This window comes from Lissotriton helveticus, chromosome 10, assembly GCF_964261635.1.
Source record: "Lissotriton helveticus chromosome 10, aLisHel1.1, whole genome shotgun sequence".
Classification (NCBI taxonomy): domain Eukaryota; kingdom Metazoa; phylum Chordata; class Amphibia; order Caudata; family Salamandridae; genus Lissotriton; species Lissotriton helveticus.
In genome coordinates, this window is record NC_136071.1 from 1024118496 (window position 1) to 1024136684 (window position 18189).

Sequence of the window (18189 nt, forward strand, 5' to 3'; positions counted from 1 at the left end):
CCTTTTTGCACATGCTTTTCTCACAGCCAAAATTCCACCTTCTTGGCAGGGCTCAATCCACAAAAAGGGCAACTTCTCAAATCCGGCCAACTACAGACTGATAGCCTTGCTAGACATCGAAGCCAAAGCACACGCCCGGGTCTTACTGGCAGAACTAGAAAACTGGGCCAGCGAAAATAACATCCTTCCTCACTCCCAGTCAGGCTTTAGAGCAGGCTGCTCCACGATGGACAACATAATGGCACTGTCCTACTTGTCGCGGAAAGCTACCTTGGCTTGCCAACTACCTCTATTCTGCTGCTTCGTGGACTACAGCGCAGCCTTCGACCGGGTCAACCGAGGGACGCTTTGGAACAAACTAAACTCCTGGGGAATACCATCTGCTCTTCTCTCAGCCTTGATATCCTTGCACCATAATACCTGGGTCAGGATTAAAACCAGCGCACAAACATTATCCAAAAAAATTGCAATTGAAAACGGCCTAAAACAAGGCTGTGTACTTGCCCCGCTACTATTCAACCTCTACACCGCTGATCTACCAAAGGAACTGGCTGATGCAGCCCTGGCTGCCCCAAAACTGGGCGGGCTGCGTCTACAGACAATGCTATATGCCGATGACAACATCATCATCATGGACCATACGAAAACAGGATTGCAAAGATCGCTCACCGCTCTCAATAAATATAATGCAAAGAACCATCTTGTGATGAATGAATCGAAAACCAAAATTTTGATCTTTGGGAGCTACAAAAAGAAAAATCTTACTTGGAGAGCAGGGGGATCACAAATAACAACCTGCACCAGTTACAACTACCTAGGAGTTTGGTTCCACGCCAGGGCAAACCAAGCAGTACACCTTAGACACTTAAGGTCTAAGGGTATGAGGATCATCCATAGCCTTAGGCGTCTGAATCGTCATTTGCACAGCCCTTCAGCCGAACCAATCCTAAGGGTGCTACGGGCCAAACTACTACCTGCAGTGACCTATGGCCACTTGGCCTTTCCCGGGAAAATGAACGTATTTCTGGGTAACCTACAAATAAAATCTTAGAAGAAAATCTTCTCCCTTCCACAGCATGTGAGGAGGTCGAGGATGAGACTCGAGCTGGGCCTGACATGCGCAAACCTCTATTGCCTGGGCGACCTAATCAAATACTATATACACACCTTACGAGCACCAGAACAATCTTTGAAAGAGCAACTACAAGCTGTGTTTAAAGACGAACACTCCCCTTGGCACAAACAGTTGCACCTTGCCATCTTCACATTAAAGATTGAACCAACCTCTCTCACTAACCCAACTATTCCTCTGCTAACGTGGAAAAAACAATAACAAAACAAATCATCTCAGTTTCATTTCAGACCGACGTTGCCGGGCTATCTAAAAACGAACTTTTCACCGCCTTGAACGAATCATATATCAAGGGGAAACCTCAAATATACTTCAACTACTCCCTCAACCCCCAGACTTGCAACAAAATATTATACATGAGGCTGCAAGCCCTACCAATCTTTCACTTTAACCCACAGTGGGCTCGGTGGAATGAGCAGCCCATTTGCAGGTTTTGCAACTATATACATGAGTCCTGGCTCCACCTGCTTTGCTGTTGCCCATTCTTTGCCACCGATCGACGTCGCTTACTGATCCCCGTCTCTCGGGAACAATCACTGAGACACTGTAGTGAAGCATCGACTTTGTGTTTTAGTAACAATTCAGCCCAGGCCTTAGCAAGAGCTGGGAAGTTCGTCAATATCATTTTAACTGCACTGCATAAACACCTAGCATTAAGAACTTGATCATGTTTTTATATTTTAAAATTTTAATCTAACATGCATTGCTCTGTTTGTACATTACGGTTTTTATTAACTGTATAATAAAGATAAGAGATACTATACAAAATGCTCATTTGTCGTGTGCAACCATTTCAAAATGCATTTTATATGATTTTTTGGGGGTTGTAAACACATGCTTTAGATTATATGTTTTAGTATTAACTCTTAGATGAACATAATAGCGTGGAGATGGGCCGGAAGTTCTTCAGGTCCTTGTGTTGTGTATCATTTTAGGACCCTATTGTAAGTTTCCCGATTCATGCCCTAATATAGGTATAAATCATAGGTATAAATCACCATATCCTTATATAGGCATAGAAATCATAACCATTTTTAGGCATAGCTCATGCAGTCCAAATACGGCAGGGCTACTGCCACTAGTTCTGAAAATCCACAATGATTTCTTGAAAAAACCCACCTTCAGCAGTCAGGGACTTCCCCTTGCTTGAGTACTTGAGTATTGATTTATCCAAGAACTCATCGAGTTTTCAAAGAACTGAGACTCTTTGATGACGTTATTATGTCCAACTGTACGTCAAAGTCGGCACCTTCAAGGTGTAAATATGCCCACACTCGCCCAAGCAAACACACGGTGGTTTGGAGCAGTTCGTCTATCTACTTGCCCGACACGCCCTGTTACAGCAAGTGCCGAAGGAAGCCGACCCTCCACCAGACGCACTGAGAGAGACGCTGTCTTTTCTCCTGCCGAGAAATCCAGCTCCAGTGTTTCCAAGCTACCCTTGCAGGTTGTTGGGAAATCGAGTCCCGAGACCAGCCTTCTCCATTCTAAACTATGGTACGGAGCTGATTAGACCCTTAGAGAAATCTTGAGCAGATTCTTGGGAAAAGAATACTACATTTATGCTACACCTCACTTACTTCTTCCCTCGTACTAAGCTTAGGTTAGGTATACTGGGGGTAGGCGTATTTTAGAAGCACCAGTTGAGTACTTTTAGCCTCTGTTATTTTTGTATGTATTTATATATGGTTTAGGAACCATACAATGCTCTTACAGTATTATTTTGTTCTACTATTTATACTGTACGCATTATATTTTACAAACAGTTTTACCATTGTAGCAGTTCATTTCTTATGCTTGAGAAAGAAGACTGTTCAATAAAACCTTTTATTGAAAACGCCCGTCTTTCTACTTTCTCTGCACCTCTAGTGAAACGAAGCATGCACGGTTGACTGAGTGAACTATCTATCTATTGTTTCCACGACTCTGAAGATACATTTTATCTTGGGGAAACACATTTGTCACGTTTATGCAGTTGTCAGAGACTAATCCCTTCTTGTGAATTCGAGAAAGTTTCTAGTGACCTCTGAGCTAGCTGGCACACACAATTAAGTCTAGTATATTCGATAGAGACCTAGTCGACCTCAGTCCTACGTCTAATCTATAGGATATATTATTCCAATGCGCAGAGCCTATTGGGAATATAGGAATTACACTACACTTAGGGTCCGCCCTGGGCGTTGATCTCGGCGTGTTTCCAGCTTTCCAGGAAGGTTGCTGTCTCAAAGGAGATGTTGATTACTTTCCGGAGATGGGGTGCGATGGCTGTGCTGCCTTTGTTGAAGATGTGGTGTGGGAAAGGGTCTAACGGTGATCCGGAGTGGATGGTGTTCATGATATTGCTGGTGTCCTCGTCGTTGATGCAGGTCCAGGAGAGCAGGAGGTTGGTGAGGGTGGTGGTCGGAGTGGCGGATGTCTCAGTGGTAGTCGGGCGGTCGTAACATTGAAGCTGTCGTGGATGTCGGCGATCTTGCGGTGGAAGAAGGTGGCCAGCGAGTCGCACAGGTCTTGCGAAGGTGGGATGTCATTGGTGTTGGAGCTGGGGTTGGAGAGTTCCTTCACGATGTTGAAGAGCTCTTTGCTGTTGTGTGCGTTGTTGTCTAGGCGGTCTGTGAAGGAGGCCCTCTTGGCGGCTCTGATGAGGTGATGGTGTCTGCGGGTGGCGTTCTTGTGGGCTGCGTAGCTGTCTGGTGTTCGTTCGCGGAGCCAGTTCTTCTCCAGTTTTCGGCATGTTCGTTTGGAGGCCTGGAGGTCTTCGGTGAACCAGGTGGCTTTCTTGCTGGTGTGGCTGTTGGAGGATTCTTGAGTGGGGCAAGGGTGTTGGCGCAGTCTTCGATCCACTGTCTTAGGTTGCGGGTGGTGGTGTCAGGGTCGATGGGGTCAGCGGGTGGCCTCTGGGCGAGGGTGGTGGTTAGCTGGTCTTCGGTGACTTTGCCCCAGCTGCGACAAGGCATCTGTTGGATGCGGTGGTGCGTGGTGGGCTTCCTGAAGGTGAAATGGATGCAGTGATGGTCGGTCCAGTGGGGTTCGGTGGTGTGGTTGAAGGAGACGTGAGGGCTTGCGGAGAAGATGGGGTCAAGCGTGTGGCCTGCGGCGTGGGTGGGTGTTGTCACGAGTTGTCTGAGTCTGAGGTTGGCGAGGTTGTTGATTAGGGTGGTGGAGTTTGTGTTGTTGTTGTTCTCAAGGTGGAAGTTCAGGTCCCCAAGGAGGATGTAGTCTGTGGAGGCTCTGTACAGGAATTGCTTTCCACCTAAACTTGAGAACTACCCAGAGTTTTCTGCTTCTTTTTTTTACATTATTTATGCGTCACTCTATGCCTGAAAGGGCGTATTTATCGAAGTGCGTTGTACATTGGGTATTTGGAGCTTGAATAAATATGCAGCACACCCTGCCCCAAATTGTTCTCATGTGTGGCTCGCCAACAGTAAGTTGGCAAGTGAGATATAGTTTACCCTAGCGTGATTTTTGAGTGCTAGGAGGGCACACGGCGAGATTTTCCCAACATGGGCATTCTCAACCATTCGCAATGAGAAAACTGTTGCTTGAGTAGAAAATCAACTCGAACTGCAGCAAAACCAACTCAAGAAGCAGCACTCTCTAGTGCGCAGCATGGTGCAGTTCACACTGATTTGTCTGCACAGAACAAGCTCTTGGAGCTAAAATTCAGCTCTAGCAGCAAGTTATGCTGATATCCGCACATTTGTGGAACTCAGTGGAATCTTATGAAGTTTTTGCAGAATTCTGCTGAGTAAAACTCTGCAAGTTCCAACAACCCCTAGTAAAGATGTACCCTAAGAACTCAACTGCAGTTGTGTGAAAAATACATTTATTCTTCATAGCAAAATGATGGAGCTCCCTTAAACACATAAGTAGTGTCAACATATGATATATGCATTTCCAAACTGTCAGAAGAGAACAAGATATTACCTAGATGAACAATACAAAACACCGTGCAAAACCCTTTCCCACCTGATCAATAAAACATTAAAATGCTGAATGAGTATGGCAGAGTCAAAGAGTCATGAGTTGGTATTCAAATAATCCAAACTTAGCACAGAAAGATTTCTTTGATTCATTAACCTTTCTGACTTTAACAAGATGAAATTCCTCTTGAGATCAAACTTTTGAGATATTCTAGCATTTCTGATCTGATCTAACAATAACAGAGAATATTCAACAACAGAGTGTAACCCATTAATTCTATTTTTTGCTTTTGAGTCTATACATCTTCTCAATTCTCCCTTTTTTCAGCTACATTAAAAAATGGAGAGGGACCTTGAAACTATGAGGTCCTAGTGGTATACAGCCTTTACAACGAAACTTTTACAACAAACTACCATTACAACGCAACTTTTACAACGCAAACCATTACAACGCATAGCGCTGGGGGGCGCTCTAGGATAGGGAATAGGTTTAATGTACTATCCAACACCTTCCCTACTATCCACGTGGGACTGGAGTTGGAATAGTAAATTAAACTATTCACTATCCAGCGCCCAAAAGCATTATGCGTTGTAATGGTATGCGTTGTAAAACTTGCGATGTAAAGGTAGGCGTTGTGAAAGTATGCGTTGTAACGTCATACATCCGGTCCTAGTAATTCCATTAGACAAATTCTAATCTTTAAATCTTTAATTTTAGATAATTCCATTAGGCAATTTTTTTTCTTTCCATGTTTTATTTTATATAGAGTCTAAGATATTGTGTTTCTGATTCAGTAGGAGCATGCACTGAACAACAATGAATTGAAGCACCTGGTTCTAAATCAAACATTGCTTTTTTAAATAGTTTTTTTATTTAGAGCCAGTCACAATCACAAGACATTGTTGCAAACTTTTAACCGTAAAGCAACGTTGATGAACATCATAAAAGCTGCCAGGATAGGCATCTATAGGAACTAAAAAAAACAAGAGAAAATAGGACGAGAATAAAATAAAGTGCTATGAAAATAAGGAGAAAATATAACAGTTATACTAAAAAGAACCTTAGCGCTAGATGCTAGATGAGGCTAGCCCAGATACGTCAAAATCATTTTAAGGCATTAGGGTATCTAGCGTTAGAAACAGCCAAATCAAATTTGTATATCTGACAAAAAAGTGCCCACCACTCCAGTACCTTAGGAGGAAGGAAGCTTACCCAAGATCTTGCTGTACACAGCTGAGCAGTAGTAATTATGTTTCTCATCAATGGGGTTTGTCGGGGGTTATAATCATTTTTGTGAGCCAACAAAATCTCTCTAGTGTATAGCTGAAAAACATGTCCTACGTGAGATATGGACAGCTGAACCACCCCAACTAAAAGTCCTGCAGCTAGCAAACATATGAACAAAATCTGTCACGGGCAATTAGCACTTAGGAGAGTGAGTCTTGTTAGAAACATGGTTTGTAGCTGATTTAGAGGTCCTTTCTGGAGTGTACTATAGCATGCAGATGGTCTTAAACTACTGAAGCTTTAAGCTAATGGAATGTACAGAGCGATTGATCTGTGGAAGGTGTTAGTGATCTCTTTAGAGGGAATATCCAAGTTGAGCGCCCTACTCCATTTAGAGGCCAACGGCAAACAATCATTAGTACTGTAGTCGCTAAAGATCTGATAGAGTGCTCTGATCTAAGCCTTGCCAGGTGCCCTGAAAAGATAGGGCAAGATGTCAAAGTCTTCCAAAATTTTCCGTTCTTTACACCCACACAGAAACAAAATCACATAGCTGTAAATACTTTAAAAAAACTGATGTTGAAGGGCAAAAGAAGTCTAGAGGAAAGAACATTAACAAACCCCATTACAGTCAAACAACTCCCCAGCCATCTTACCCAGGCGTCCCCCACTGGATCGTGAAAATTAGAAGGAAATTTGGGATTTCCCCAGAGTGGGGTTTATGCAAGTAAGGTGGGTAAGGGGACCTTGGAACAAATTCCCCTCCAGGTATGTATGATGTCTTTAGTAATTTTAAACCGGTCCTGCTTAAAGTAGTTAGAATCTGAAAGTCTGCACACAAAAAACTAGCATCTGACCCAATGCTAGTTGATAGCCCAGTATGGATGGGTCATGACCCATGAGCATATTCCCAATATGGCCTCCAAAGGCTGCCCAAAAGTAGACCTTAAAGTCGGGTAATTGAAAGCCTCTCCACTCCCAGTTGAATGGAAGTTTTAAAAAGCAAATAGCTTGCCAGGCCCACTTATAGCCCCATTTGAAGTTGCAGATTGCACCCTCGAGGCATGTAAGAAAGGTCTGGGATCCGAACCGGTATTGCTAAGACAAGGTATAAAAAATTTCATAAAACATTCATTTTTATGAAGTTGCAGTGACCTAGTATACTAATTGGGAGTCAATTACATGTGCGCATCTTAGCTATGACCGATTGCAAATGAGGGTCATAATTCAATTGAAAAATACATTCCACTCTTCAAGCAAACCTAACTCATAGATAAGTATCAGTTGAAACTGTTGCAGGGATTGGATTCGCTGATTGAAAATTAAGTAGAACATGCATTTGTGTTTAATTTAATTTATACCCAGAGAGAGTTCTAAGCCTTGTGGCCTCATCTGACACTAGGTTGATGGTAGAAAGCAGATCTGAAGTAAAAATTGCCACCTCGTCAGCACAGGCTGTGATTTTAAGTTCAAAACCATTAGATATCACTGGCTGAATCCGTTGGCGAGTATGAGGGAACTTAAATAGGGTTCAATACAAAGTGCAAATAGAAGTGGAGAGAATGAACACCACTGACTGGTGCCCCTAAGGATCCTGAATGATGGAGAGCTCTTCCCACCATAGACTAAATTACCCATAGGATTTCTATAGAGAGCTTCTATCCATGTAATAAATCTCCTGACACTACTGAGAGCTCTCATCCTTGCCCACAGAAAGTCCCATGTGACCCGGTCAAAGGCCTTCTCTGTGTCCAACAGAATCATGGTGACCCTTTTACTCAATCATTCCGCGATGTAGAATATGGAAATCACAGTGTTTATATGACTAGTAGTATCCCTACTGGGCACAAAACCGTGCTTTGCAGTGAGACCTGATATTGGACCAAAGGAGCCAAACAGGAAGCTAATAATTTTACAATGATCTTAGAATCAGAATTGATCAGAGAGATAGGCCGGTAAGAGCCTCTGTCCTGCAGTGGCTTTTTTTCTTCAGAAAGATAATGATAATAGTAAGGTTCCACGAGGCAGGAATCTCTCTACCTCAATCAATATGGTCCACCAGCTGCATAAATTCCAGGAGAAGAATTTGGCTGAATGTCTCATAAAATTTCAGTGAAATGGTATCTTCCCCTGCTGCCTTTCCAGGTGGCTGAGCTCTGATCGCAGCCTCAACCTCAGACACAGAGATATCTCTCTCCAGAGCCGAGGCCTGGAATTTATCCAGGTGAGGTAAACAGTGCCCTTGTAGATATTCTGAGAGACCCGATTGACTAATTGGCTGGCTGTAGATTGCCTTTTAAAAAGCACTGAACTGCTCAGCGAATAGCGATTTAGAGAGCTAGAGTGATCCGTTGGTATCTTTGAAGCTTTGTATTACGTTCTTAGATTTTCTTTCTGAAATCTGGTGGGCTAACATTCGACCAACATGGTCTTCGTACTCGTATTGGAGCATTTTGTTTTTATGATAGCGGCAGCCTCTCCCTAAAACCTTGGTCTAATTTACACTGGCTTTCCATTAGATCGAAATAGATAGCTGGCTCCGCCGGTTTTCTGACTAAAACTCCTTGAGCATGCCGGTACTCTAGCTCCTGTATAGCTTGATTACCTCCTCTTGCTCAGACTTGTTATTATCAAGATTAAACTGTAGGGTGACCCCACCGAATGTATGCCTTCATGACATCCCATACACTATGTGGAGGACTGCACCAGAATTCGAAATTAGAAATCCCCATGTAGCTCAAATAGATAGGTTCTATAGGCAAGGTTAGAAAGGGGAAACATAAACTGTTGCCACTCCTTGTCATTATTAATTAGTGGAATCATAAGCAGTACCGGGTTGTGATCTGAGGTAATCTTAGGGCAGACCTCCATTTCAGTGGATTGGATTAGCCAAGAGCCAATAAAGATCATATCTGTTATGGAAGTGTGCTTGTGGGGGTAGGAAGAAAAAAGGGTACCATGGCCTAGGATGATAGAGAGCCCTTCAATTAGAAAATGCAGACAAGCAATTTCTATGATATATGCCCTTCTTTTTACCATGTGAGGGTGAGCAAAGCAGTTAGTGGTATCTATCCCATGATGCATTATACAGTTAAAACCACTTGCTAATATTAAGTCCTCTATCCAATCTACTAGCTCTAAGCATACCCAATAAAAGATACCTAGTTAATCAGGGTTTGGGCTGTGTACTGTGCAAAGAACATATTTCTTACCGGAGATGATGAGCTGGGCAATTGCCCGCTTCCCCTTGGGATCAGAAGCCGTTTTGAGAACCTTATACTCAAGATGCCTGGTGCAGAGTATAGCAACCCTGTGAATGGATACCGATTGGCTAGTGTCTATAAGGATATTGTAACCCAGTTGCTTCAACAAGGAAATGTCCTTATAATCTAGATGAGTCTTGGTTAAACACACCAACGGTGGCTTATATAGTGCTATCTCCTCCCTCACTAGTTGTTGCTTAAGAGGACAATCAAAGCCAGCAACATTCCAACATATTAGCTTAAGCTTAGACATTGTAAAAATCTTCTAATACAAATAGGGCCTTTCCTGTGTTTTAAATGCTGCCAAGTAACATGCTCAGATACCAATTCGGATAGAACCCTGTGATGATTCCAACTCGTTTTTTTCACGTTTTACCCCACAACCCAGCAAACCCCACTCAAAATAAAGTCTCTGGAGAAAAATAAACATTAGGAAAAAAAACACCCTCAAGCACCCCCGTATCTGGGAAAATAAATCATCCCATCCCTTATCTGTCAACTGCAGGGACAGCAACTTGTGAGGTCTCTACCCCTGTGCCCAACCACCCAACCCCTCTACTCATAAATCATACAAGAAGACAGGAGCCTGAAAAGTAGATAAGCAAAGTAGGAAAATAAGTCAAGTGTTAGGAGCAATAACAGGCAAGCGTTAGAGATATGATTCAAGTACAGGGACTCGGTCCCTGCCATTGACTGAGAATTCGAGTTGTGTCTGACTGTCCTTGACATATCTGTGTCAAATCGTCCTTGATCAGACAAATAGGATTTGGAGAGCGCTGTTTATTATCCATGAGGGTATCCAGGCATGGGGGTGGTACAGCCACTGATGTCTTTAAATGAAAGGTCAGGTGAGTTTTAGGAATTCCTGTTGGGTGAGGGCTGTTCTAAAGTGTGGGGGAGGCCGTTGCAGGATTCTGCGGCCAGGTACGAGAAGGCACAGCCGCCACTCCTGTTTCTGTGAATGCAGGGTATGTGAGCCAGGGCGACGGATTTGAACGTAGTTGTCTGAAAGGTTGGAGGAAGCCCACCTTGTGTTTGAAGTATGATGGTCCCTTGTTATGTAGGGCCCTGTAGGATTGGGTGAGCAGTTTGAACTGGCATTGTTTGCTGATGGTGAGCCGGTGAAGAGAATTGAAGTGAGAGGTAATGTTGGTCCGTCTCTGGAGGTCATGGATGAACCTGGCTGCTGCGTTCTGAATGCTCTGGAGTCTGCTTAGTAGTTGTGAGGCAATCCCCAGATAGAGGCAATTGCTGTTGTCCAGGCACTGGTGCTGATGGGGAGCCACTTGAAGATCTTCCTAAGCATGGGTTGGGGGAGAAAGCAGGGGGATGAGACAGCGTTTATGTGCTTCTTCATTGTAAGTTTGCTGTTGAGTATGATGCAGAGATTACTTGAATGATCTGTGGGTGCCGCTGAGGTACCAAGTTTGGCGGCCCAGCAGGAGTCATGCATGTGTTGGTGCTACCCCCAAAGATGAGTATCTCTGTTTTGTCTGTGTTGAGTTTGATGCATCTGTTCTGCATCCAGTTAGCTACACTGGTCAAGCACCTGTGGAAGTTAGGTTTGGTGTTAGTAGGGTCTGAGGATAGGGAGAGGCTGAGCTCAGTATCATCAGCAAAGAATATGATTTTCATACCATAGGATCTGACCAGGGTGGCCAGATGTATGTGTTGAAAAGGGTTGGGCTCAGCGAGGATCCTTGGGGAATGTGCAAATCTGGCTGTTTCTTGAAGAAAGACTTGTGCACCGACAGCTTTCAATGGATCCATCATCTGGAGTAACTTCCACCACCAATCCATGGTTAATTTACAGAAAAGGCATGGATGTAGTTGACTAGCTTTGGTCAGATCATGGATTAGTGGTAGACGGTGTACACGTTGTATTTGGGAATCAATGTTCCAGTCTGCTAGATCCAGGAAGTCTCTAATAAATAACTTTACAATTAATTGCTGGGGGTCATCCCTTTCTTTTTCTTCTGGAATGCCAAAAACCCATAAGTTATTGCAGCATTGGCACCTTTCCAAGTCTTCTATCTTGGATTGGGCCATCGCTAGTTGGCTCTCATATTTTGTATTGTTCTCACTGAGGCTGGTCCAACCTCTTCAGTGTCTGTGACCCATTGTTGGAGCTCCACAACTTGTGTGGAGAGTGCTGCAACCTAACTGGTCACCCCAGCCAGAGACTGCTGCAGCTTCTGATTATCAACTCTGACTTGGGCATAATGTTGCAGTTTTCTTAATGTTGCACCTGCACCAGTTCAATAATAATAGATAGGAATGGCGTGGGCATTGAAGAAGTAGCCGGAGGAGAAGACGTGGAATAGACAAGGGGAACACTGCCAGGAACAGTTGCTCTTTCCCAGCCAGGACCAACATTGAGGGGGGTATTAATATGAAATGTATCATTAGAGATCAGCGCAGACCATAGATTATTCCCTACTGAGAGTGATTGATTGAGCTTACAGCATGGTGTGGATGAGTAAATGAATGCCAAGTGCTGCTGCCTCATTGCTCTTATTGTAAGGTTAAGCTTCCTGGAGGCCTGTGAGATACTAATCTGGTTGCTGTTGATCTGCTGAGATACTATAGTCCTTCTTTCCCCATTAGAGGTAATGCATTGCCGAAGGGGACTGCATGTAGGGTTGCCTGTAGCTTGAGGGACATTCTAGTTGCCATGCCTAGAGCTCCTTTGAGTATTCTGCCCTTTTTTGCCTTTACTATATCCTGAATGAGCCACCTTTTTTCTGTGCTGCCCCTCGATGTGAGTAGGTGCAATGTGAGACTACCATGTGGCACCTCCAAGAATGTCAATTTGAACTGATGCAATAGCTGGTTGGCCTTTACTATCTGAGGTGGCTATCTCATAGCTTTTGTGGGGAGCTGCCAACTGTCAGTTGAGCATTTCCGGAGTGGGAAGGGCAGCTTCTGCTAATAGAGAGCCCCCTATCACCTTAGTACCCCCAATGTAAAAACCTCATCTGCAGCTTGCTGTGTCCTATCATCAGCGGATGAAATGGAGGGGTTAGGGAAAGAGTCAGTTAGGGTAGGAGGGATAGCTTGTTGTGAGGCAGCTGGCCAGTGTCTGAAACAATGTTGCCAGGTATCGTAGTTAGCGTGGAAGCTGGCAAAGGTGTTGAGCCACGTTCCCTCGCTCCGGCCACATCCATCATTAATTCAGCAATTGTTGAGGCTGAATTGGGGTAGATCTATCCCATAGAAGTTCACAGAGTAGACTGGTCACCAATTTGGTCTGCAGCAATTTGAGGATCGGTTGACCAACTATGGAGGAAGAACTCCTCTTCACCGTAGCTTGGAAGCTGAACGCAGTGCGCAGAGCTGCAGCCTGAGCCGTAGAGGGAGCCCCTTGCCCTCCGCAGGGTGCACTTATTTTGGAGGGAGTCATTGTGCTTGAAATGGCAATCCGAAAGAGACAGATTTGCCCAGGAGCAACACGCCTATCCACAAACTCCCGGGACAAGAGAAGCCGCATCAGGTACAGTCATCAAGACATATACACAAAACCCATGATGAGCAAGATGAGCAGGTGGAGGTAAGTGCAGCAGAGCACAAAGGAAAGAGCGCTCACAGAGGGATCAGCCCACCATTTTTCTTTTCCCTTTTATGCTTTCTATGAAGCATGCAACTATTCTGGCAATATTCAGAATTTTATTGCACCACCTGGTTGGTTCAATTAATACAAAACTTATGTACGGTCAGCCCATGCATAACCAAACCCTTTTAAAATGAGTAGCATCAGTCAAATCAGAACAATGTATTTCTTCATGATTTACATACAAATCAGTAAAATCATATGTATATGAATTCTCATTAAACCTGAAGATAATTTAGAAACATCCATACCATACCATCCTCAGGATTCTTTTCCCTTAATGACTAGGGTTTACAAGAATTGAACAAACGTCTTATCTATATAATTTCTGGAAGCCCTAGAATCCAAAGATTCTGACACAACTTTTTCTTGGGACTCTGAAAAAAACACCTTCACTGAAACTACCATAACAGCCACAGCTAAACGCACGGTATTCACAATCCACCTAAGAATTGACTTAATTTCTTCACTTGATCATCGGCAGCTCCCAGCATTGTTGAGGAATCAATGTTTTCCATTGTGTATAACCTAACAGCAGGCAGTGTCACTGCCACCTAACTCTTGCTGGAGCGGGGATTTGGTTTAAATTAGAACTATTGGTTTACCACCATTTAGGCTAATCCCCGCTTAGAATCTCTTCAGGTCCAAAGGGCCTTTCCTGTTGTTTTAGAGAAGATCAAGAATGAGACTTTGTTAAGCGTTAAATTGTTTTAGTAATCAAATCTTCTAGCAGTTGATCTTTATTGCAAATTAAAAGTTAAATGTGTATTAACCTTAGGCATACATGTATAATAGAAATGAAAGGTCAATATTGGGTGATCAAAATGCATTAAAGTGCATTCCATAAAGTAAAGCATCCCTATTCTACTAAAAGGGAGACAAATGGTGTCGGTAAGAACTCATAAAGAGTTCTAGTTTGTGAGAGAGTGGGAGAAAGCATAAAACTTTAGCATCAAAAGTCAGCAATATAAATCAAAATATCAATAAAACAGAACTTCTCATAAAGAGAGGTTCAAGAAACTAATTTGAGTCTTAGGACAATGTAGCATAAGAGTCTGAGTGTGGTAAAAGACTGGACAAATGTTTTGAAAAAAGATGTGGGGAAGAGTGTATTACCCTACTCTAGGAACACATACTAGTATAGACAAACATTTCATTAATGTTGCAGCGTGCAGGCTTCTTCCTTCTTCAGCCGGCCAATCGTCTTGCGATGCTCTCATGGGAACAGGATTACTCCTCTTCTCCTAACAGAAAACACAATGGCTTTTACACAGCAGCATTCAATGTTGCTTACGTCATATAGACAAGCAGCAATCATTGTATAAGAAGAAATGTTTGCAGAAATGATATGAAAACATTTAAGCAACTATTATTTAGTATGAAAAAATATGTTCATGAAAAGGTCAGGAAATTAAAAAAATTGTGAACATTTAATATTTCTTGCCAGGGCAGTTTGCCAGGCAATGTTGCTTCAGCCCTTTGAGGCCAAGTAGGAGTAAGTATGGTTGCCTACTACCATTTTTGCACACTATTAAACACACTATTTTCATTAAAGTTAATACGTTAATTCGGTACATTATAATAACTTGAATTAATTTCTCTATTTTATTAAAAGCGCTTTCCCACTCTAAATGGTCTTGGATCTACTTCTACAATCCTTCACAAAATATTCTGACCTTTTACAATACAAACACATTTTTATCTTCTCTCTCTGTCCTGCATAGATATTGGCTCTCTCGTACCACCCAATTACATTGGCTCAGAAATGCCTTTAATCTTGTTCTTTTAAGCAACCAACTGTAACTTCTGTCTTTTCAGAATAAATCTAGGTATATGTGAGCAAAGGTACTTGACTTGCATCTTCCTTCTATTTCTTGAACAAAGTGTCTCTTTCCTGCTTGATTGCTGCTAAATCTACATGGAATGACATATTCTCTTATTTAACTAGGCTAACATCTTGTTGTAATTTAGTTATGACTTTCCAGATTTGAGACTGAGTGGTGTCTGAATCCATTTAATCCATTGAAAGGTTGGATGACAATGTGGGCTACATTAAATGTCAAATTTGTACTAACATTGAGCACAGGATCCAACAAAGGAAATGTTCTTTTCTGTCTCTTAGCACCCTTACCAGTGACCACATATACAGAAATACGCAGCCAGTGGTAAATGCAGTGAAAGGAGAAAGGGATAAGAGAGAAAACAGAGACACAGGAGTCCACCACTGCTGCATCATCCTTTAACTGGTCCTACAAGACAAAAAGATATATCATGTTTCTTTACAATCAGGTATGTAAGCACAAATGTAATGGTGAATGACTAAACATTAGTACTATCTCAGTGTAACCAACTATTTGTACTTTGAAATGTTGTTGGCAAATTCTGAAAATTAAACATATAAAAAAAAAGTTACTCACTCATTCCTATTCATTAATAATTCTCCCTCATTTTAACATAAGTACCTCAAACTTTCTCACAATGCAGTTGTAGATGAGGTGGGGTTTCTACTTGGCCTTTGTCGAAATGTAAAATACCATTATATCTTTTTGTTTCCCTGTTTTGGTAATAGAACAAATTCACAGAAACTCTAATACCTTATTAATATCTTACACATGGCATTAGTACTCACTCAGTCAAAATTCCCTATGGATTTAAATTATACACTATTCCCTCCCCAATCTTTCCAGGTGAAATCGACAACTCCATCTTCAAAACAGGTAACATCCTCATACAAGCCGCTGAATCACACCTCACCATATTTGAGCCCCACTTCAACACCTTGTCTGTCCACCTGCACAACATTAACACTAATCCTCTGAATACCCAATTACTCAACACCCCCCGCTCTCTCCCTTTCCTCCTACTCCTCTCTCCCTCTCCCCGGTCTTCACTCCTACCAACACCATACTCCAAACTCCTATTCCCCACTCCCCCTCCCCTGGCATCTCTACAGCCAATGGCATCTACCAACCACCGTCACCCAAACTCTCTCCCTCAATGGTCCCCCCTCTTCCTGACATCCCCACTGCACACCCCCTCGCCCTACCACTTACATTCTCCAACAATTTGTCCCCCTCAACCTCTTCTATAATAACTAACCCCTTCCTTCCTTCCTGTATGCCACAGCCTGAATCCCTACCCCTCCACCCTGTCTCTCCTATCGTACCACCTCTGGCCCCACTCTTACCCTCTCCTAACCCTCCTTCACAACCATCAAATTTCTCTCCACTGTTAATCCCTGATCCAGTCCTACTTCACACTCTTTATGCCACCGTATCATCTCTATCCACATCCCCCGAGTTCTTAAATCTCTTGTCCTCCATCATGCCACCAGCCACGCCTAATTGCCTTAACTCTACTCATTCCAACACCATTGACCTTGCACACGATTGCCCCCTGTCTACAACGAACACTATCCACTACCTCTCACCCTCATCCTCCGCTTTAGAGAAAACCCACTTCCCTGTAACCCTGACCCTACACAACATCGAACGCAACCTCTCTTTATTGACAAATCAACTCTCCCGACTTAGAGAAGATGTTAAATCCCTCAGCTCAGGAACCAGATTCTTGGGTGCAAATGCCCACCACCCCAAATGTAAAATCCCTGCCAACTTCAATCCTCACCATTGGAATACTTCCCCACTCCACAACCGTATGTCTCGGCCTCGCCGCACCTTGAACCACCTCTCCCTATTCGACCTATTCGACCTATGCAATTCCTACCATCCTAGTTCTCCAGTCAACAACCCACCTCTCCCCTACTCCTACATCCCTGTAATTCTAGGGACCAACAGAATTCCCCCTCCCCAGATCCCCTCCTCAACTCACCTCCATCCACTCCTGCCCTCCCTCCCAAAATAACCCTAATCCACTCACCTGCACGCCTGTTAACTGCTGATCCGCAGCTGAAATCTCTGAATCTATCCTTAATGAATCAATTGACATTGCGTTCCTCACTGAAACTTGGCTCAATGAACACTCAACAAGCATGCTTGATCCACCTGCCCCCCCCCCCCACCACCGGATACTCTATCCTCAGAATAGACAGACCTGACAGAATAGGAGGTGGACTGGCCATAATCTCATAATCTTCAAAAATGAACTTCAGCTCTCCCTTGTTAACAACTCTGGCCACTCCACCTTCGAATACCTTGAAGCTGAACTTAAAATTCTAGGCGCCCACTCTATTCGTTTACACACTATGTACCAGCCTCCTGGTGAGCCACAACCCTTTACTGATGAACTTTCTGACTTGATTATACAATCCTCATTATCCAACTAAAGAAATCTCTTGGAGACCTCAACCTCCACTTGAACGACATCAATGACCCCACTACCACCCTCTTCACCAACCTTCTCGAGATTAATTACCTCAAACAACTTTGTCAGTCCCCCACCGACACCAAAGGAGCCATCCTGGATGTCATCATTACCAACAATGACTTAGCCTTCCTGACCAACATCACCCCCATTGACTGGTCTGGCCACCACCTCGTACTGTTCACCATTTCCATCACGCCACCTCCCCTCACCTCCAAACAAATTAAACCTATGAAATGGACCAGAAATCTAAAACGTATCCCTCCTGGTGAACTTGAGTCAAAACTACAAGCTCAACTGCTCCTCACTCGTCTCTCCCAAAATGCAAATGATCTTACTGATCACTCTAATAAAGCCGACAAGGATATCCTAGACCAATTGGCCCCTCCTAAACTTAAATCTCTAAGAAACATCCCTTCCAAATCTTGGTTTAACCTCAAACTTAACAACGAAAGACGCTCATTAGGACTAATGTAAAGAACCTGGAGATAGCATCCCTCACACTCTAACCCGACCCTCCTCAGATCAGCTAGATCTACATACAGAAAACACATTTTTAACAAAAAAGCATCCTTCTTCCGTGCACAACTCGATCGGGCCAAAAACAGACCTAGAGAACTGTTCAACATTTTCCGGCACCAAACCTCCTCAGCTCCGCCTAACCTAACGGCCTCAACCGCTAGATGTGAAGAAATTGCCCACTCCTTCTC